This window comes from Scyliorhinus torazame, chromosome 2 (genome assembly GCF_047496885.1).
Source record: "Scyliorhinus torazame isolate Kashiwa2021f chromosome 2, sScyTor2.1, whole genome shotgun sequence".
NCBI classification, from domain to species: domain Eukaryota; kingdom Metazoa; phylum Chordata; class Chondrichthyes; order Carcharhiniformes; family Scyliorhinidae; genus Scyliorhinus; species Scyliorhinus torazame.
Genome location: NC_092708.1, coordinates 378281744 through 378304639, shown reverse-complemented (window position 1 = coordinate 378304639; position 22896 = coordinate 378281744). Strand labels below are relative to the sequence as shown.

Here is a 22896-nt window from a genome sequence, read left to right as displayed (position 1 = left end):
AAGGCAATGAAGCAGTGGTCAGCACGTAATGTCCTCGAGGCCCTCAGGGAAAAGGAGACCGTGGAGGACGTTGGATGGTTCCCTGAGCAGACTGCCAGAGTCATCTGGCAGAACGCCTCATCACCAGAACTTTCAAACAAGCACCAAGACCTAGCTTGGCTGGTGGTGAGAAGGGCCCTCCCTGTCAGATTCTTCATGCACACCCGAAGGCTCTGCACCAATGCACGCTGCCCTCGGAGTGGCTGTGGGGGAAATGAGACGGTCACACACCTCCTTGTGGAATGTGCCTTTGCAAAGAAGGTCTGGAGAGAGATGCAGTGGTATTTGTCAAGGTTTATCCCAAACAGATCTGTGACACAGGACTCTGTGCTCTACGGACTGTTTCCAGGGACACACACCGAGACAAATATCAACTGCTGCTGGAAGGTCATCAACTCGGTAAAAGACGCTCTTTGGTCTGCCCGAAACTTGCTGATCTTCCAGTGCAAAGAATTGTCCTCGACCGAGTGTTGCAGACTGGCACATTCCAGGGTCCAGGACTACGTGCTGAGGGACGCACTCAAGCTTGGGGCAGCTGCCGCCAAGGCGCAATGGGGAAAGACCACTGTGTAAAGTCTTTCCAGCAAATGTACACCGAGGGGCGCGTAACAGTGTAAAGCCCCTCGGTCTGGGCAACCAACACTCCAATGTATAAAACAAACATGACAATGTAAATATTTAAGAAGGAATTGTAATGTAAAGAGTGATATGTGTATGACAATATCAAAATTGAATGAAAGAAAGTCAAGGCAACATGTAACCCTGCCGGAAATGTACAGTCAAGACAATTTGAAATGTTTCTGTAATGCTCATGATAAATTTTTATGAATAAAGTATATTTTTTTGAATAAAAAAAAAAAAAAAAATCTGTTCTTATCAGTTTAATATCTGATATGTCCCTTATCTGGGGACCATATATTAAATTGATTTTTGGAGCAGGGAGATGGAATAGGGGCTTGCTCCGTCCACTCCACGCATTGACCTGGTATTGCAGTATCTCCAGCAACGGTGCACACCACCCCTTCATGGGGAATTTCAAACTCAAAAAACAGCTCAAACACATACAAATATACACTTTATTCACACTTCTTCCAGCACACAACAAAATGCTTCGGCAACTGGCTGCTGCTACTCACCTTCTACCTGGCCCCGGGGGTGTCATCAAGAATGACCAAACGCATCTTACAAGCACAACGGCGAAAGGGAACTCATTCGAAATTCACCACCCATTTCACTCGTCAATGTGCATTACTCGGCTTCTCGGCCTTTTGGCTAAGATCAAGTGTAGTCTCATTTGATCGAGGGAAGCTGAGGATTTCGATGACGATCGTGGATTGGAGAACTCGGAGGGATTGAAGTCGTCAAAGAAGAAACGTTTGGAGCTTGGCTGCTATTGGTGGATCTACATGCTGGCCTAAACCTCGGGTTTAGGCCTAACGCCGATACAGTTTCACACCCAACGTACGAGCTATGGATGCAGCTGCATCCCGACCACCAGGCTGGGGCGTGCGAAACACTGTCCGAGTCACAGTGAAGAAAACGGATGGAGAGTCACCTTTGGACCGGAAACACTTCGTGAAGAAGGTGCTGCTCGAGTGCTGTGGGTTTAAAGCAACAGAGATCTTCTGCTTGCAAAACTTCCCCAAGAATGGCTTCTTTGATGTCACCTTCAAGAGCGTCGCAGCGTGCATCAAATTCTTGAACGTCTTCAAGGAGAAAGGTAACCAGAGTCCCTTGTCGATCCTGACTGCGGAACCTCTGTTTACGCTACCGGCACAGCGAAATCGGGTTGTTACACTGCACACGTACAACCCCCACGTCCCTGTATCTGATGTGCTCACGTTCCTCGCCAGGTACGCTGAGCTGAAAAGTGACAGCGTGCAAGTGAAAGACACCTTCGGCATCTGGACAAGTGAGCACCAGGTCAAGGTGACCCTAAGAACGGACAGCAACGGAGCCATCCTGCATCCCCCCTCCAATTTCGCTATTGGAGTAAATCGTGGCTACCTCTACTACGTGGGACAGCCACGAGTATGCCACACCTGTGGCAAAACGGGGCATGTTGCCGCAAACTGCAGTGTGACCTTCTGCAAGAACTGCAGGCAGGAGGGACACATGACTAAGGACTGCAAAGAAGACAAGTGCTGCAACCTGTGTGGGGAGGCCGGCCATCTTTACAGGGCCTGCCCGAAACGCGGGGCGACATACGCTGAAATCATCAGCAGCGGAGTTAAAAAGGCGACCAGAGAGGAGGTGCATACACCCTCCACCGAAAAAGACACCACGGCTCAGAATGAGGAAAAGCAACAAAAGGGCCCCCAACAAAAAGAAGAGGCCCCAGCACCTCCTGACAACCCAACCCCAGCCCCATCTGATGAGGAACACTCAATGGAAGAGGATGCGACAAAGAATAAAGAGCCCTGGGAAACAGTGAACAGGGACAAACGAAAGCGGAAACAAAAAAACAAACTGAAGAACACCCCGAGGGGTAGTGGCAAAAAGCGACACCTCTCAGCCGGCGCACTTAGCGCCGACACCTCATCTGATGAGGGAAAACAGGACAAGAATCGGCCTCAAATAAAGAGGCAAAGCACCAACGTGGAACGGAAGGCCCAGACCCCCCAGACCACCGACCGGGAAGGAAACAAGGTCACAGACCAACCCCCGATAGCAACGAGCAGCAACAACCCAGGTGAAGACCGGCCTGCAACCCCAACACCTACTGACTGCCACGACGAACCCCAGGGCTACACCACCCCCCCAATGCATCTGCATCAAAATCACGGGGCCAGTACGGACCAGAACAGCTTTCTCAGCCCTGCAACTGTGCTAAAGTTTGCGAGCACCACCGGCATGCTGGGGAACATCGAACAGCTGGAACAGCCAACTGTATAGACTCTGGACTCTTGAGGCTGGTAAATCTATCTTTTTTATAATGGGTTTAAAAATTGCATCCATAAATGTGCGAAGCATCAAAGATACTTCGCGGTGTGTAGCCACACTCAACTATTTGGCAAATGTAAAAGCTGACCTACTGTTCCTGCAGGAGTGCGGAATTCCGCACCTCAGCAACTACAGGCGCTGGTCGAGCTGGTGGTCCCACGGGCCATCCATCTGGTCAGGAGGAAACGACTGCCGCTCCTCCGGCCTGGGTATTCTGCTGCGGGGAGGCAACTTCACCATCTCCGACGTTAAGGAGGTGGTGGGCGGGCGCCTCCTCGTAGCAGACGTGAAATACAAAAACACCCCTCTCAGACTTATTAATGTGTACGCCCCGGCCGTAAAAAGTGAGCGGCTGGCAGTTCTTCAGCAACTCCCACTGCTGTTGGCCACCTCCAAGCCGGTCATCCTGGGTGGTGACTTCAACTGCATCATCGATGCGGCTGGACGATCCAGCAAAGCCGACAGCAAACTAGACGCTACGTCCAGACTCCTGATGGAAACGGTAAAAGACGCCAAGCTGCTCGACGTCTGCAGCAACCCTGCAGACGGCGCGCAGCGTAGATACACATGGTCACGGCCAGACGGGTCCGTCCGCTCCAGGATAGACTTCTTTTTTGTGTCCCGAGCTTTCACGGTCAGGTCCACCGACGTAACGCCGGTGTTCTTCTCTGACCACTGCCTCCTACTGGCCGACTGCCACCTGCAGGAAGACCAGGGGGTAGGCAGGGGGACGTGGAAGCTAAATGTAAAACTGCTGACCCCTGAGAACATCGAGGAACTCAGGAGGGATTACAAAGGTTGGAGAACCGTGAAACCCCTCTTTGAGGCCCCACATCTCTGGTGGGAAGCAATCAAGGGGAATATCAAGAGGTTTTTCATCCTCAAGGGCGTTCAGAAGGTGAGAGAGAGACGAGGGGTCATGTCCAGGCTCCAGAAAAGTATGCAAAATTTGCTCCAGCTGCAGTCGATGGGGGTGGATGTCAAGGAGGATCTCCAAGAGGTGAAGAGCCAGCAAGCCTCGCTCTACACCTCGGAGGCCTCCAAGGTTATCTTCCGCTCCAGAGTCCGCTCCGTGGAGCAGGACGAAAAGTGCTCACGCTTCTTCTTCCAAAAGGTGCACAGAGACACCTCTGTGATCAGCAGCCTGAAGGAAGAAGATGGCTCTGAAAAGTCATCGCAGTCTGACATCCTGAGGATCAGCCAATCCTTTTATGCCGGACTGTATGACCTGAAGCCAACAGATAGCACTGTTTCCCAGACCTTCCTGTCGACTATCACGGAGGTCATAGGCGACAGCGAGCTGGAAAACCTGGACAAACCACTAACTCTGGACGAGCTGACAAAGGCCGCCAAGTCCTTCGAGACGAGTAAAACTCCCGGAAGCGACGGCTTACCGGTTGAGTTGTATTCGGCTCTGTGGGACTGGATGGGCCCAGACCTGCTGGAAGTGTACGAGAGTATGCTTCTGGAGGGCAGCATGTCAGAGTCCATGAGGAAAGGCATCATCACCCTCATCTACAAACAGAAGGGGGAAAGGGAAGAAATTCGAAATTGGCGACCCATTTCACTGTTGAATGTGGACTACAAAATTCTAGCAAAGGTCATCGCCAATCGGGTCAGGTCTGCTCTGGAGTCGATGATCCACCCTGACCAGACCTGTGCTGTACCCGGCAGGAAGATCTCTGATAGCCTCGCGCTACTCAGGGATACGATCGCCTACGTGCAGGACAGGGGGGGTGGACACTTGCCTCATCAGCCTTGACCAGGAGAAGGCTTTTGACAGAATATCGCACACCTACATGATGGATGTGCTCTCCAAAATGGGGTTTGGGGAGGGAATTCGCAATTGGATCAAACTGCTCTACACAAACATCTATAGCGCAGTCTCAATCAATGGGTGGGAATCAGAAAAGTTCCAGATCAGATCTGGAGTCAGGCAGGGCTGCCCTCTCTCCTCTGCCCTTTTTGTGTGCTGCATAGAACCTTTTGCCGAGTCCATCAGGAGGGATCCGGGTATAAGAGGAGTGACGATCCCAGGCAGTGGAGGCATGCAAGTCAAGGCCTCCCTGTACATGGACGACGTTGCCGTCTTCTGCTCGGATCCTGCGTCTGTACGCAGGCTCTTAACCACCTGCGACCAGTTTGAACTGGCCTCTGGAGCCAAGGTAAACCGGGGCAAGAGCGAGGCCATGTTCTTTGGGAACTGGGCCGACCGGTCCTTTGTCCCCTTCACTGTCAGGTCCGATTACCTGAAGGTGCTGGGGATATGGTTCGGAGCTGCTGGGGCGTGCACCAAAAACTGGGAGGAGCGCATAGGAAAGGTAAGACAGAAACTGGGCTGGTGGGAGCAACGCTCCCTCTCCATTGCGGGCAAAACCCTGGTCATCAGGTGTGAGGTACTCTCGGTGCTACTGTACGTGGCGCAGGTCTGGCCCATAACCCGACCCTACGCCACAGCAGTCACCCGAGCCATCTTCAAATTTATCTGGCGATCCAAGATGGACCGTGTCCGAAGGGACACCATGTACAAACCTCTGGAGAAGGGAGGGCGGAACGTACCCAACGCCTCCCTCATCCTGTTGGCCACCTTTGTGTCCAGCTGCATCAAGCTGTGCGTGGACCCCCAGTATGCAAACACCAAGTGTCACTACATACTGAGGTTCTACCTGTCCCCGGTGTTGCGAAGGATGGGCCTGGCCTCATTGCCGCGGAACGCTCCAAGTAGTTGGACCGTACCGTACCACCTGTCCTTTGTGGAAAAGTTTTTGAAGGAAAACACCTTTGACCACAAGGCAATGAAGCAGTGGTCAGCACGTAATGTCCTCGAGGCCCTCAGGGAAAAGGAGACCGTGGAGGACGTTGGATGGTTCCCTGAGCAGACTGCCAGAGTCATCTGGCAGAACGCCTCATCACCAGAACTTTCAAACAAGCACCAAGACCTAGCTTGGCTGGTGGTGAGAAAGGCCCTCCCTGTCAGATTCTTCATGCACACCCGAAGGCTCTGCACCAATGCACGCTGCCCTCGGAGTGGCTGTGGGGGAAATGAGACGGTCACACACCTCCTTGTGGAATGTGCCTTTGCAAAGAAGGTCTGGAGAGAGATGCAGTGGTATTTGTCAAGGTTTATCCCAAACAGATCTGTGACACAGGACTCTGTGCTCTACGGACTGTTTCCAGGGACACACACCGAGACAAATATCAACCGCTGCTGGAAGGTCATCAACTCGGTAAAAGACGCTCTTTGGTCTGCCCGAAACTTGCTGATCTTCCAGTGCAAAGAATTGTCCTCGACCGAGTGTTGCAGACTGGCACATTCCAAGGTCCAGGACTACGTGCTGAGGGACGCACTCAAGCTTGGGGCAGCTGCCGCCAAGGCGCAATGGGGAAAGACCACAGTGTAAAGTCTTTCCAGCAAATGTACACCGAGAGGCGCGTAACAGTGTAAAGCCCCTCGGTCTGGGCAATCAACACTCCAATGTATAAAACAAACATGCCAGTGTAAATATTAAAGAAGGAATTGTAATGTAAAGAGTGATATGTGTATGACAATATCAAAATTGAATGGAAGAAAGTCAAGGCAACATGTAACCCTGCCGGAAATGTACATCAAGACAATTTGAAATGTTTCTGTAATGCTGATGATAAATTTTTATGAATAAAGTATATTTTTTTGAAAAAAAAAAAAAAAAAAAAAAAATCTGTTCTTATCAGTTTAATATCTGATACGTCCCTTATCTGGGGACCATATATTAAATTGATTTTTGGAGCAGGGAGATGGAATAGGGGCTTGCTCCGTCCACTCCACGCATCGACCTGGTATTGCAGTATCTCCAGCAACGGTGCACACCACCCCTTGATGGGGAATTTCAAACTCAAAAAACAGCTCTAACACATACAAATATACACTTTATTCAGTTCTTTCAGCACACAACAAAATGCTTCGGCAAGTGGCTGCTGCTACTTACCTTCTACCTGGCCCCGGTGTCATGAAGAATGACCAAACGCATCTTACAAGCACAACGGCGAAAGGGAACTCATTCGAAATTGACCACCCATTTCACTCTTCAATGTGCATTACTCGGCTTCTCGGCCTTTTTCCTAAGATCAAGTGTCGTCTCATTTGATCGAGGGAAGCTGAGGATTTCCATGTCGATCGTGGATTGGACAACTCGGAGGGATTGAAGTCGTCAAAGAGGAAACGTTTGGAGCTTGGCTGCTATTGGTGGATCTACATGCAGGCCTAAACCTCGGGTTTAGGCCTAACGCCGATACAGTTTCACACCCAACGTACGAGCTATGGATGCAGCTGCATCCCGACCACCAGGCTGGGGAGTGCGAAACACTGTCCGAGTCACAGTGAAGAAAACGGAAGGAGAGTCACCTTTGGATCGGATACTCTTCGTCAAGCGGGTACTGCTCGAGTGTTGTGGGTTTAAAGCAACAGAAATCTTCTGCTTGCAAAACTTCCCCAAGAATGGCTTCTTTGATGTCACCTTCAGGAGCGTCGCAGCGTGCATCAAATTCTTGAACGTCTTCAAGGAAAAAGGTAACCAGAGTCCCCTGTCGATCCTGACTGCGGAGCCTCTGTTTACGCTACCGGCACAGCGAAATCGGGTTGTTACACTGCACACGTACAACCCCCACGTCCCTGTGTCTGATGTGCTCACGTTCCTCGCCAGGTACGCTGAGCTGAAAAGTGACAGCGTGCAAGTGAAAGACACCTTTGGCATCTGGACAAGTGAGCACCAGGTCAAGGTGACCCTAAGAACGGACAGCAACGGAGCCATCCTGCATCCCCCCTCCAATTTCGCTATTGGAGTAAATCGTGGCTACCTCTACTACGTGGGACAGCCACGAGTATGCCACACCTGTGGCAAAACGGGGCATGTTGCCGCAAACTGCAGTGTGACCTTCTGCAAAAACTGCAGGCAGGAGGGACACATGACTAAGGACTGCAAGGAAGACAAGTGCTGCAACCTGTGTGGGGAGGCCGGCCATCTTTACAGGGCCTGCCCGAAACGCGGGGCGACATACGCTCAAATCATCAGCAGCGGAGTTAAAAAGGCGACCAGAGAGGAGGTGCATACACCCTCCACCGAAAAAGACACCACGGCTCAGAATGAGGAAAAGCAACAGAAGGGCCCCCAACAAAAAGAGGAGGCCCCAGCACCTCCTGACAACCCAACCCCAGCCCCATCTGATGAGGAACACTCAATGGAAGAGGAAGAGGATGGGACAAAGAATAAAGAGCCCTGGGAAACAGTGAACAGGGACAAACGAAAGAGAAAACAAAAAAACAAACTGAAGAACCCCCCCCGAGGGGTAGTGGCAAAAAGCGACACCTCTCAGCCGGCGCACTTAGCGCCGACACCTCATCCGATGAGGGAAAACAGGACAAGAATCGGCCTCAAATAAAGAGGCAAAGCACCAACGTGGAACGGAAGGCACAGACCCCCCAGACTACCGACCGGGAAGAAAACAAGGTCACAGACCAACCCCCGATAGCAACGAGCAGCAACAACCCAGGTGAAGACCGGCCTGCAACCCCAACACCTACTGACTGCCACGACGAACCCCAGGGCTACACCACCCCCCCCCCAATGCATGTGCATCAAAATCACAGGGCCAGTACGGACCAGAACAGTTTTCTCAGCCCTGCAACTGTGCTAAAGTTTGCGAGCACCACCGGCATGCTGGGGAACATTCAACAGCTGGAACAGCCAACTGTATAGACTCTGGACGCTTGAGACTGGTAAATCTACCTTTTTATAATGGGTTTAAAAATTGCATCCATAAATGTGCGAAGCAACAAAGATACTTCGCGGTGTGAAGCCACACTCAACTATTTGGCAAATGTAAAAGCTGACCTACTGTTCCTGCAGGAGTGGGGAATTCCGCACCTCAGCAACTACAGGCGCTGGTCGAGCTGGTGGTCCCACGGGCCATCCATCTGGTCAGGAGGAAACGACTGCCGCTCCTCCGGCCTGGGTATTCTGCTGCGGGGAGGCAACTTCACCATCTCCGACGTTAAGGAGGTGGTGGGCGGGCGCCTCCTCGTAGCAGACGTGAAATACAAAAACACCCCTCTCAGACTTATTAATGTGTACGCCCCGGCCGTAAAAAGTGAGCGGCTGGCAGTCCTTCAGCAACTCCCACTGCTGTTGGCCACCTCCAAGCCGGTCATCCTGGGTGGTGACTTCAACTGCATCATCGATGCGGCTGGACGATCCAGCAAAGCCGACAGCAAACTAGACGCTACGTCCAGACTCCTGATGGAAACGGTAAAAGACGCCAAGCTGCTCAACGTCTGCAGCAACCCTGCAGACGGCGCGCAGCGTAGATACACATGGTCACGGCCAGACGGGTCCGTCCGCTCCAGGATAGACTTCTTTTTTGTGTCCCGAGCTTTCACGGTCAGGTCCACCGACGTAACGCCGGTGTTCTTCTCTGACCACTGCCTCCTACTGGCCGACTGCCACCTGCAGGAAGACCAGGGGGTAGGCAGGGGGACGTGGAAGCTAAATGTAAAACTGCTGACCCCTGAGAACATCGAGGAACTCAGGAGGGATTACAAAGGTTGGAGAACCGTGAAACCCCTCTTTGAGGCCCCACATCTCTGATGGGAAGCAATCAAGGGGAATATCAAGAGGTTTTTCATCCTCAAGGGCGTTCAAAAGGTAAGAGAGAGATGAGGGGTCATGTCCAGGCTCCAGAAAAGTATACAAAATTTGCTCCAGCTGCAGTCGATGGGGGTGGATGTCAAGGAGGACCTCCAAGAGTTGAAGAGCCAGCAAGCCTCGCTCTGCACCTCGGAGGCCTCCAAGGTTATCTTCCGTTCCAGAGTCCGCTCCGTGGAGCAGGACGAAAAGTGCTCACGCTTCTTCTTCCAAAAGGTGCACAGAGAGACCTCTGTGATCAGCAGCCTGAAGGAAGAAGGTGGCTCTGAAAAGTCATCGCAGTCTGACATCCTGAGGATCAGCCAATCCTTTTATGCCGGACTGTATGACCTGAAGCCAACAGATAGCACTGTTTCCCAGACCTTCCTGTCGACTATCACGGAGGTCATAGGCGACAGCGAGCTGGAAAACCTGGACAAACCACTAACTCTGGACGAGCTGACAAAGGCCGCCAAGTCCTTCGAGACGAGTAAAACTCCCGGAAGCGACGGCTTACCAGTTGAGTTGTATTCGGCTCTGTGGGACTGGATGGGCCCAGACCTGCTGGAAGTGTACGAGAGTATGCTTCTGGAAGGCAGCATGTCAGAGTCCATGAGGAAAGGCGTCATCACCCTCATCTACAAGCAGAAGGGGGAAAGGGAAGAAATTCGAAATTGGCGACCCATTTCACTGTTGAATGTGGACTACAAAATTCTAGCAAAGGTCATCGCCAATCGGGTCAGGTCTGCTCTGGAGTCGGTGATCCACCCTGACCAGACCTGTGCTGTACCCGGCAGAAAGATCTCTGATAGCCTCGCGCTACTCAGGGATACGATCGCCTACGTGCAGGACAGGGGGGTGGACACTTGCCTCATCAGCCTTGACCAGGAGAAGGCTTTTGACAGAATATCGCACACCTACATGATGGATGTGCTCTCCCAAATGGGGTTTGGGGAGGGAATTCGCAATTGGATCAAACTGCTCTACACAAACATCTATAGCGCAGTCTCAATCAATGGGTGGGAATCAGAAAAGTTCCAGATCAGATCTGGAGTCAGGCAGGGCTGCCCTCTCTCCTCTGCCCTTTTTGTGTGCTGCATAGAACCTTTTGCCGAGTCCATCAGGAGGGATCCGGGTATAAGAGGAGTGACGATCCCAGGCAGTGGAGGCATGCAAGTCAAGGCCTCCCTGTACATGGACGACGTTGCCGTCTTCTGCTCGGATCCTGCGTCTGTACGCAGGCTCTTGACCACCTGCGACCAGTTTGAACTGGCCTCTGGAGCCAAGGTAAACCGGGGCAAGAGCGAGGCCATGTTCTTTGGGAACTGGGCCGACCGGTCCTTTGTCCCCTTCACTGTCAGGTCAGATTACCTGAAGGTGCTGGGGATATGGTTCGGAGCTGCTGGGGCGTGCACCAAAAACTGGGAGGAGCGCATAGGAAAGGTAAGACAGAAACTGGGCTGGTGGGAGCAACGCTCCCTCTCCATTGCGGGCAAAACCCTGGTCATCAGGTGTGAGGTACTCTCGGTGCTACTGTACGTGGCGCAGGTCTGGCCCATAACCCGACCCTACGCCACAGCAGTCACCCGGGCCATCTTCAAATTTATCTGGCGATCCAAGATGGACCGTGTCCGAAGGGACACCATGTACAAACCTCTGGAGAAGGGAGGGCGGAACGTACCCAACGCCTCCCTCATCCTGTTGGCCACCTTTGTGTCCAGCTGCATCAAGCTGTGCGTGGACCCCCAGTATGCAAACACCAAGTGTCACTACATACTGAGGTTCTACCTGTCCCCGGTGTTGCGAAGGCTGGGCCTGGCCTCATTGCCGCGGAACGCTCCAAGTAGTTGGACCGTACCGTACCACCTGTCCTTTGTGGAAAAGGTTTTGAAGGAAAACACCTTTGACCACAAGGCAATGAAGCAGTGGTCAGCACGTAATGTCCTCGAGGCCCTCAGGGAAAAAGAGACCGTGGAGGACGTTGGATGGTTCCCTGAGCAGACTGCCAGAGTCATCTGGCAGAACGCCTCATCACCAGAACTTTCAAACAAGCACCAAGACCTAGCTTGGCTGGTGGCGAGAAGGGCCCTCCCTGTCAGATTCTTCATGCACACCCGAAGGCTCTGCACCAATGCACGCTGCCCTCGGAGTGGCTGTGGGGGAAATGAGACGGTCACACACCTCCTTGTGGAATGTGCCTTTGCAAAGAAGGTCTGGAGAGAGATGCAGTGGTATTTGTCAAGGTTTATCCCAAACAGATCTGTGACACAGGACTCTGTGCTCTACGGACTGTTTGCAGGGACACACACCGAGACAAATATCAACTGCTGCTGGAAGGTCATCAACTCGGTAAAAGACGCTCTTTGGTCTTCCCGAAACTTGCTGATCTTCCAGTGCAAAGAATTGTCCTCGACCGAGTGTTGCAGACTGGCACATTCCAAGGTCCAGGACTACGTGCTGAGGGACGCACTCAAGCTTGGGGCAGCTGCCGCCAAGGCGCAATGGGGAAAGACCACTGTGTAAAGTCTTTCCAGCAAATGTACACCGAGGGGCCGGTAACAGTGTAAAGCCCCTCGGTCGGGGCAACCAACACTCCAATGTATAAAACAAACATGCCACTGTAAATATTTAAGAAGGAATTGTAATGTAAAGAGTGATATGTGTACGACAATATCAAAAGTGAATGAAAGAAAGTCAAGGCAACATGTAACCCTGCCGGAAATGTACAGTCAAGACAATTTGAAATGTTTCTGTAATGCTCATGATAAATTTTTATGAATAAAGTATATTTTTTTGAAAAAAAAAAAAAAATCTGTTCTTATCAGTTTAATATCTGATACGTCCCTTATCTGGGGACCATATATTAAATTGATTTTTGGAGCAGGGAGATGGAATAGGGGCTTGCTCCGTCCACTCCACGCATCGACCTGGTATTGCAGTATCTCCAGCAACGGTGCACACCACCCCTTGATGGGGAATTTCAAACTCAAAAAACAGCTCTAACACATACAAATATACACTTTATTCAGTTCTTTCAGCACACAACAAAATGCTTCGGCAAGTGGCTGCTGCTACTTACCTTCTACCTGGCCCCGGTGTCATGAAGAATGACCAAACGCATCTTACAAGCACAACGGCGAAAGGGAACTCATTCGAAATTGACCACCCATTTCACTCTTCAATGTGCATTACTCGGCTTCTCGGCCTTTTTCCTAAGATCAAGTGTCGTCTCATTTGATCGAGGGAAGCTGAGGATTTCCATGTCGATCGTGGATTGGACAACTCGGAGGGATTGAAGTCGTCAAAGAGGAAACGTTTGGAGCTTGGCTGCTATTGGTGGATCTACATGCAGGCCTAAACCTCGGGTTTAGGCCTAACGCCGATACAGTTTCACACCCAACGTACGAGCTATGGATGCAGCTGCATCCCGACCACCAGGCTGGGGAGTGCGAAACACTGTCCGAGTCACAGTGAAGAAAACGGAAGGAGAGTCACCTTTGGATCGGATACTCTTCGTCAAGCGGGTACTGCTCGAGTGTTGTGGGTTTAAAGCAACAGAAATCTTCTGCTTGCAAAACTTCCCCAAGAATGGCTTCTTTGATGTCACCTTCAGGAGCGTCGCAGCGTGCATCAAATTCTTGAACGTCTTCAAGGAAAAAGGTAACCAGAGTCCCCTGTCGATCCTGACTGCGGAGCCTCTGTTTACGCTACCGGCACAGCAAAATCGGGTTGTTACACTGCACACGTACAACCCCCACGTCCCTGTGTCTGATGTGCTCACGTTCCTCGCCAGGTACGCTGAGCTGAAAAGTGACAGCGTGCAAGTGAAAGACACCTTTGGCATCTGGACAAGTGAGCACCAGGTCAAGGTGACCCTAAGAACGGACAGCAACGGAGCCATCCTGCATCCCCCCTCCAATTTCGCTATTGGAGTAAATCGTGGCTACCTCTACTACGTGGGACAGCCACGAGTATGCCACACCTGTGGCAAAACGGGGCATGTTGCCGCAAACTGCAGTGTGACTTCTCTCTCTTGTAAGTGATTTCTCTCTCTTTGACTTTCTCTTAGCTGTGTAGTGTAGTTCAAATTTAACTTCAGGTTTAAGTCATGGCAGGAGAGCTCAGACCCGTGTCATGCTCCTCTTGTGAGATGTGGCAAGTCAGGGACCCTTCTGGTGTCCCTGACTCCTTCATCTGCAAGAAGTGTGTCCAACTGCAGCTCCTGTTAGACCGCTTGACGGCTCTGGAGCTGCGGATGGACTCACTTTGGAGCATCCGCGATGTTGAGGAAGTTGTGGATAGCACATTCAGTGAGTTGGTCACACCGCAGATTAAAATTACTGAGGCAGATAGGGAAAGGGTGACCAACAGACAGAGGAAGAGTAGGAAGGCAGTGCAGGGATCCCCTGCGGTCATCTCCCTCCAAAACAGATTTACCGTTTTGGAAACTGTTGGGGGAGATGGCTCACCAGGGGAAGGTGGCAGCAGCCAGGTTCATGGCACCGTGGCTGGCTCTGCTGCACAGAAGGGCGGGAAAAAGAGTGGCAGAGCTATAGTGATAGGGGATTCAATTGTAAGGGGAATAGACAGGCGTTTCTGCGGACGCAAACGAGAATCCAGGTTGGTATGTTGCCTCCCTGGTGCAAGGGTCAAGGATGTCTCGGAGCGGCTGCAGGGCATTCTGGAGGGGGAGGGTGAACAGCCAGCTGTCGTGGTGCATATAGGCACCAACGATATAGGTAAAAAAACGGGATGAGGTCCTACAAGCTGAATTTAGGGAGTTAGGAGTTAAACTAAAAAGTAGGACCTCAAAGGTAGTAATCTCAGGATTGCTACCAGTGCCACGTGATAGTCAGAGTAGGAATGACAGGATAGCTAGGATGAATACGTGGCTTGAGAGATGGTGCAAGAGGGAGGGTTTCAAATTCCTGGGACATTGGGACCGATTCTGGGGGAGGTGGGACCTGTACAAATCGGACGGTCTGCATCTGGGTGGGACCGGAACCAATGTTCTCGGGGGGGTGTTTGCTAGTGCAGTTGGGGAGGGTTTAAACTAATGTGCCAGGGGGATGGGAACCGATGTAGGAAGTCAGTGGGGACAGAAACAAAAGGCAGGAAGGGAGAGTGTGTAAAGCATGACCAGAGAAAGCAGGGCAGAGAGCAAGGAAGGTCGACATTAAACTGCATTTATTTCAATGCAAGGGGCCTGACGGGCAAAGCGGATGAACTCAGGGCATGGACGGGCACATGGGACTGGGATATTATAGCTATGACTGAAACATGGCTAAGGGAGGGGCAGGACTGGCAGCTCAATGTTCCGGGGTACAGATGCTATAGAAAGGATAGAACAGGAGGTAAGAGAGGAGGGGGAGTGGCGTTTTTGATTAGGGAGAACATCACAGCAGTACTTAGAGGGGATATATCCGAGGGTTCGCCCACTGAGTCTATATGGGTGGAACTGAAAAATAAGAAGGGAGAGATCACCTTGGTAGGACTGTACTACAGGCCCCCAAATAGTCAGCGGGAAATTGAGGAGCAAATATGTAAGGAGATTACAGATAGCTGCAAGAATAATAGGGTGGTAGTAGTAGGGGACTTTAACTTTCCCAACATTGACTGGGACAGCCATAGCATTAGGGGTTTGGATGGAGGGAAATTTGTTGAGTGTATTCAGGAGGAATTTCTCATTCAGTATGTGGATGGACCGACTAGAGAGGGGGCAAAACTTGACCTCGTCTTGGGAAATAAGGAAGGGCAAGTGATAGAAGTGCTAGTGAGGGATCACTTTGGGACAAGTGACCATAATTCCATTAGTTTTAAGATAGCTATGGAGAATGATAGGTCTGGCCCAAGAGTTAAAATTCTTCATTGGGGCAAGGCCAATTTTGATGGTATCAGACAGGAACTTGCAGAGGTAGATTGGGGGAGACTATTGGCAGACAAAGGGACGGCTGGTAAATGGGAGGCTTTTAAAAATGTGTTAACCAGGGTGCAGGGTAAGCACATTCCCTTTAGAGTGAAGGGCAAGGCTGGTAGAAGTAGGGAACCCTGGATGACTCGAGATATTGAGACTCTGGTCAAAAAGAAGAAGGAGGCATATGACGTACATAAGCAACTGGGATCAAGTAGATCCCTTGAAGAGTATAGAGATTGTCGAAATAGAGTTAAGAGGGAAATCAGGAGGGCAAAAAGGGGACATGAAATTGCTTTGGCAAATAATGCAAGGGAGAATCCAAAGAGATTCTACAGATACATAAAGGGGAAAAGAGTAACTAGGGACAGAGTAGGGCCTCTTAAGGATCAACAAGGGCATCTATGTGCAGAGCCACAAGAGTTGGGTGAGATCCTGAATGAATATTTCTCATCGGTATTCACGGTGGAGAAAGGCATGGATGTTAGGAAACTAAGGGAAATAAATAGTGATGTCTTGAGAAGTGTGCATATTACAGAGGAGGAGGTGCTGGAAGTCTTAAAGCGCATCAAGGTAGATAAATCCCCGGGACCTGATGAAATGTATCCCAGGATGTTGTGGGAGGCTAGGGAGGAAATTGCAGGTCCCCTAACCGAGATATTTGAATCATCGGCAGCCACAGGTGAGGTGCCTGAAGATTGGAGAGTGGCGAATGTTGTGCCCTTGTTTAAGAAGGGCAGCAGGGAAAAGCCTGGGAACTACAGACCGGTGAGCCTAACGTCTGTAGTAGGTAAGTTGCTAGAAGGTATTCTGAGAGACAGGATCTACAAGCATTTAGAGAGGCAAGGACTGATTCGGGGCAGTCAGCATGGCTTTGTGCGTGGAAAATCATGTCTCACAAATTTGATTGAGTTTTTTGAGGGAGTGACCAAGAAGGTAGATGAGGGCAGTGCAGTAGACGTTGTCTACATGGACTTTAGCAAAGCCTTTGACAAGGTACCGCATGGTAGGTTGTTGCAGAAGGTTAAAGCTCACGGGATCCAGGGTGAGGTTGCCAATTGGATTCAAAATTGGCTGGACGACAGAAGGTGGTTGTAGAGGGTTGTTTTTCAAACTGGAGGCCTGTGACCAGTGGTGTGCCTCAGGGATCGGTGCTGGGTCCACTGTTATTTGTGATTTATATTAATGATTTGGATGAGAATTTAGGAGGCATGGTTAGTAAGTTTGCAGATGACACCAAGATTGGTGGCACAGTGGATAGTGAAGAAGGTTATCTAGGATTGCAACGGGATCTTGATCAATTAGGCCAGTGGGCCGACGAATGGCAGATGGAGTTTAATTTAGATAAATGTGAGGTGATGCATTTTGGCAGATCGAATCAGGCCAGGACCTACTCAGTTAATGGTATGGCGTTGGGGAGAGTTATAGAACAAAGAGATCTAGGAGTACAGGTTCATAGCTCCTTGAAGGTGGAGTCGCAGGTGGACAGGGTGGTGAAGAAGGCATTCGGCATGCTTGGTTTCATTGGTCAGAACATTGAATATAGGAGTTGGGACGTCTTGTTGAAGTTGTACAAGACATTGGTACGGCCACACTTGGAATACTGTGTGCAGTTCTGGTCACCCTATTATAGAAAGGATATTATTAAACTAGAAAGAGTGCAGAAAAGATTTACTAGGATGTTGCCGGGACTTGATGGTTTGAGTTATAAGGAGAGGCTGGATAGACTGGGACTTTTTTCCCTGGAGCGTAGGAGGCTTAGGGGTGATCTTATAGAGGTCTATAAAATAATGAGGGGCATAGATAAGGTAGATAGTCAACATCTTTTCCCAAAGGTAGGGGAGTCTAAAACTAGAGGGCATAGGTTTAAGGTGAGAGGGGAGAGATTCAGAAGGGCCCAGAGGGGCAATTTCTTCACTCAGAGGGTAGTGAGTGTCTGGAATGGGCTGCCAGAGGTAGTAGTAGAGGCGGGTACAATTGTGTCTTTCAAAAAGCATTTAGATGGTTACATGGGTAAGATGGGTATAGAGGGTTATGGGCCAAGTGCGGGCAACTGGGACTAGCTTAATGGTAAAAACTGGGCGGCATGGACTGGTTGGGCCGAAGGGCCTGTTTCCATGCTGTAAACTTCTATGATTCTATGATTCTATGACCTTCTGCAAGAACTGCAGGCAGGAGGGACACATGACTAAGGACTGCAAGGAAGACAAGTGCTGCAACCTGTGTGGGGAGGCCGGCCATCTTTACAGGGCCTGCCCGAAACGCGGGGCGACATATGCACAGATCATCAGCAGCGGAGTCAAAAAGGCGACCAGAGAGGAGGTGCATACACCCTCCACCGAAAAAGACACCACGGTTCAGAATGAGGAAAAGCAACAGAAGGGCCCCCAACAAAAAGAGGAGGCCCCAGCACCTCCTGACAACCCAACCCCAGCCCCATCTGATGAGGAACACTCAATGGAAGAGGAAGAGGATGGGACAAAGAATAAAGAGCCCTGGGAAACCGTGAACAGGGACAAACGAAAGAGAAAACAAAAAAACAAACTGAAGAACCCCCTGAGGGGTAGTGGCAAAAAGCGACACCTCTCAGCCGGCGCACTTAGTGCCGACACCTCATCCGATGAGGGAAAACAGGACAAGAATCGGCCTCAGATAAAGAGGCAAAGCACCAACGTGGAACGGAAGGCACAGACCCCCCAGACCACCGACCGGGAAGAAAACAAGGTCACAGACCAACCCCCGATAGCAACGAGCAGCAACAACCCAGGTGAAGACCGGCCTGCAACCCCAACACCTACTGACTGCCATGACGAACCCCAGGGCTACACCACCCCCCCAATGCATCTGCATCAAAATCACGGGGCCAGTACGGACCAGAACAGTTTTCTCAGCCCTGCAACTGTGCTAAAGTTTGCGAGCACCACCGGCATGCTGGGGAACATTCAACAGCTGGAACAGCCAACTGTATAGACTCTGGACTCTTGAGACTGGTAAATCTATCTTTTTATAATGGGTTTAAAAATTGCATCCATAAATGTGCGAAGCATCAAAGACACTTCGCGGTGTGTAGCCACACTCAACTATTTGGCAAATGTAAAAGCTGACCTACTGTTCCTGCAGGAGTGCGGAATTCCGCACCTCCGCAACTACAGGCGCTGGTCGAGCTGGTGGTCCCACGGGCCATCCATCTGGTCAGGAGGAAACGACTGCCGCTCCTCCGGCCTGGGTATTCTGCTGCGGGGAGGCAACTTCACCATCTCCGACGTTAAGGAGGTGGTGGGCGGGTGCCTCCTCGTAGCAGACATGAAATACAAAAACACCCCTCTCAGACTTATTAATGTGTACGCCCCGGCCGTAAAAAGTGAGCGGCTGGCAGTTCTTCAGCAACTCCCACTGCTGTTGGCCACCTCCAAGCCGGTCATCCTGGGTGGTGACTTCAACTGCATCATCGATGCGGCTGGACGATCCAGCAAAGCCGACAGCAAACTGGACGCTACGTCCAGACTCCTGATGGAAACGGTAAAAGACGCCAAGCTGCTCGACGTCTGCAGCAACCCTGCAGACGGCGCGCAGCGTAGATACACATGGTCACGGCCAGACGGGTCCGTCCGCTCCAGGATAGACTTCTTATTTGTGTCCCGAGCTTTCACGGTCAGGTCCACCGACGTAACGCCGGTGTTCTTCTCTGACCACTGCCTCCTACTGGCCGACTGCCACCTGCAGGAAGACCAGGGGGTAGGCAGGGGGACGTGGAAGCTAAATGTAAAACTGCTGACCCCTGAGAACATCGAGGAACTCAGGAGGGATTACAAGGGTTGGAGAACCGTGAAACCCCTCTTTGAGGCCCCACATCTCTGGTGGGAAGCAATCAAGGGGAATATCAAGAGGTTTTTCATCCTAAAGGGGGTTCAAAAGGTGAGAGAGAGACGAGGGGTCATGTCCAGGCTCCAGAAAAGTATGCAAAATTTGCTCCAGCTGCAGTCGATGGGGGTGGATGTCAAGGAGGATCTCCAAGAGGTGAAGAGCCAGCAAGCCTCGCTCTACACCTCGGAGGCCTCCAAGGTTATCTTCCGTTCCAGAGTCCGCTCCGTGGAGCAGGACGAAAAGTGCTCACGCTTCTTCTTCCAAAAGGTGCACAGAGAGACCTCTGTGATCAGCAGCCTGAAGGAAGAAGATGGCTCTGAAAAGTCATCGCAGTCTGACATCCTGAGGATCAGCCAATCCTTTTATGCCGGACTGTATGACCTGAAGCCAACAGATAGCACTGTTTCCCAGACCTTCCTGTCGACTATCACGGAGGTCATAGGCGACAGCGAGCTGGAAAACCTGGACAAACCACTAACTCTGGACGAGCCGACAAAGGCCGCCAAGTCCTTCGAGACGAGTAAAACTCTCGGAAGCGACGGCTTACCGGTTGAGCTGTATTCGGCTCTGTGGGACTGAATCGGCCCAGACCTGCTGGAAGTGTACGAGAGTATGCTTCTGGAAGGCAGCATGTCAGAGTCCATGAGGAAAGGCATCATCACCCTCATCTACAAGCAGAAGGGGGAAAGGGAAGAAATTCGAAATTGGCGACCCATTTCACTGTTGAATGTGGACTACAAAATTCTAGCAAAGGTCATCGCCAATCGGGTCAGGTCTGCTCTGGAGTCGGTGATCCACCCTGACCAGACCTGTGCTGTACCCGGCAGGAAGATCTCTGATAGCCTCGCGCTACTCAGGGATACGATCGCCTACGGTCAGGACAGGGGGGTGGACACTTGCCTCATCAGCCTTGACCAGGAGAAGGCTTTTGACAGAATATCGCACACCTACATGATGGATGTGCTCTCCAAAATGGGGTTTGGGGAGGGAATTCGCAATTGGATCAAACTGCTCTACACAAACATCTATAGCGCAGTCTCAATCAATGGGTGGGAATCAGAAAAGTTCCAGATCAGATCTGGAGTCAGGCAGGGCTGCCCTCTCTCCTCTGCCCTTTTTGTGTGCTGCATAGAACCTTTTTCCGAGTCCATCAGGAGGGATCCGGGCATAAGAGGAGTGACGATCCCAGGCAGTGGAGGCATGCAAGTCAAGGCCTCCCTGTACATGGACGACGTTGCCGTCTTCTGCTCGGATCCTGCGTCTGTACGCAGGCTCTTGACCACCTGCGACCAGTTTGAACTGGCCTCTGGAGCCAAGGTAAACCGGGGCAAGAGCGAGGCCATGTTCTTTGGGAACTGGGCCGACCGGTCCTTTGTCCCCTTCACTGTCAGGTCAGATTACCTGAAGGTGCTGGGGATATGGTTCGGAGCTGCTGGGGCGTGCACCAAAAACTGGGAGGAGCGCATAGGAAAGGTAAGACAGAAACTGGGCTGGTGGGAGCAACGCTCCCTCTCCATTGCGGGCAAAACCCTGGTCATCAGGTGTGAGGTACTCTCGGTGCTACTGTACGTGGCGCAGGTCTGGCCCATAACCCGACCCTACGCCACAGCAGTCACCCGGGCCATCTTCAAATTTATCTGGCGATCCAAGATGGACCGTGTCCGAAGGGACACCATGTACAAACCTCTGGAGAAGGGAGGGCGGAATGTACCCAACGCCTCCCTCATCCTGTTGGCCACCTTTGTGTCCAGCTGCATCAAGCTGTGCGTGGACCCCCAGTATGCAAACACCAAGTGTCACTACATACTGAGGTTCTACCTGTCCCCGGTGTTACGAAGGATGGGCCTGGCCTCATTGCCGCGGAACGCTCCAAGTAGTTGGACCGTACCGTACCACCTGTCCTTTGTGGAAAAGGTTTTGAAGGAAAACACCTTTGACCACAAGGCAATGAAGCAGTGGTCAGCACGTAATGTCCTCGAGGCCCTCAGGGAAAAGGAGACCGTGGAGGACGTTGGATGGTTCCCTGAGCAGACTGCCAGAGTCATCTGGCAGAACGCCTCATCACCAGAACTTTGAAACAAGCACCAAGACCTAGCTTGGCTGGTGGTGAGAAGGGCCCTCCCTGTCAGATTCTTCATGCACACCCGAAGGCTCTGCACCAATGCACGCTGCCCTCGGAGTGGCTGTGGGGGAAATGAGACGGTCACACACCTCCTTGTGGAATGTGCCTTTGCAAAGAAGGTCTGGAGAGAGATGCAGTGGTATTTGTCAAGGTTTATCCCAAACAGATCTGTGACACAGGACTCTGTGCTCTACGGACTGTTTCCAGGGACACACACCGAGACAAATATCAACTGCTGCTGGAAGGTCATCAACTCGGTAAAAGACGCTCTTTGGTCTGCCCGAAACTTGCTGATCTTCCAGTGCAAAGAATTGTCCTCGACCGAGTGTTGCAGACTGGCACATTCCAAGGTCCAGGACTACGTGCTGAGGGACGCACTCAAGCTTGGGGCAGCTGCCGCCAAGGCGCAATGGGGAAAGACCACAGTGTAAAGTCTTTCCAGCAAATGTACACCGAGGGGCGCGTAACAGTGTAAAGCCCCTCGGTCTGGGCAATCAACACTCCAATGTATAAAACAAACATGCCACTGTAAATATTTAAGAAGGAATTGTAATGTAAAGAGTGATATGTGTACGACAATATCAAAATTGAATGAAAGAAAGTCAAGGCAACATGTAACCCTGCCGAAAATGTACAGTCAAGACAATTTGAAATGTTTCTGTAATGCTCATGATAAATTTTTATGAATAAAGTATATTTTTTTGAAAAAAAAAAAAAAAAAAATCTGTTCTTATCAGTTTAATATCTGATACGTCCCTTATCTGGGGACCATATATTAAATTGATTTTTGGAGCAGGGAGATGGAATAGGGGCTTGCTCCGTCCACTCCACGCATCGACCTGGTATTGCAGTATCTCCAGCAACGGTGCACACCACCCCTTCATGGGGAATTTCAAACTCAAAAAACAGCTCAAACACATACAAATATACACTTTATTCACAGTTCTTTCAGCACACAACAAAATGCTTCGGCAACTGGCTGCTGCTACTTACCTTCTACCTGGCCCCGGTGTCATGAAGAATGACCAAACGCATCTTACAAGCACAACGGCGAAAGGGAACTCATTCGAAATTGACCACCCATTTCACTCTTCAATGTGCATTACTCGGCTTCTCGGCCTTTTGCCTAAGATCAAGTGTAGTCTCATTTGATCGAGGGAAGCTGAGGATTTCGATGACGATCGTGGATTGGAGAACTCGGAGGGATTGAAGTCGTCAAAGAGGAAACGTTTGGAGCTTGGCTGCTATTGGTGGATCTACATGCTGGCCTAAACCTCGGGTTTAGGCCTAACGCCGATACAGTTTCACACCCAACGTACGAGCTATGGATGCAGCTGCATCCCGACCACCAGGCTGGGGCG

The 22896-nt window shown here is 51.1% G+C and overlaps 3 non-coding genes and 1 pseudogene across 3 annotated transcripts; all 4 read left to right on the top strand.

Moving 5' to 3' along the window:
- The first annotated feature begins 874 nt into the window (after positions 1–874).
- On the top strand, positions 875–1058 carry LOC140407956 (U2 spliceosomal RNA). The gene has a single exon (XR_011939912.1). It is a non-coding gene; the product is annotated as a U2 spliceosomal RNA (small nuclear RNA).
- Positions 1059–6644: 5586 nt separating this feature from the next.
- Positions 6645–6832, top strand: LOC140407968 (U2 spliceosomal RNA). The gene has a single exon (XR_011939923.1). It is a non-coding gene; the product is annotated as a U2 spliceosomal RNA (small nuclear RNA).
- Positions 6833–12423: 5591 nt separating this feature from the next.
- On the top strand, positions 12424–12602 carry LOC140407946 (U2 spliceosomal RNA; annotated as a pseudogene).
- A 9626-nt stretch (positions 12603–22228) lies between these two features.
- Positions 22229–22411, top strand: LOC140407949 (U2 spliceosomal RNA). The gene has a single exon (XR_011939906.1). It is a non-coding gene; the product is annotated as a U2 spliceosomal RNA (small nuclear RNA).
- The last annotated feature ends 485 nt before the right edge of the window (positions 22412–22896 follow it).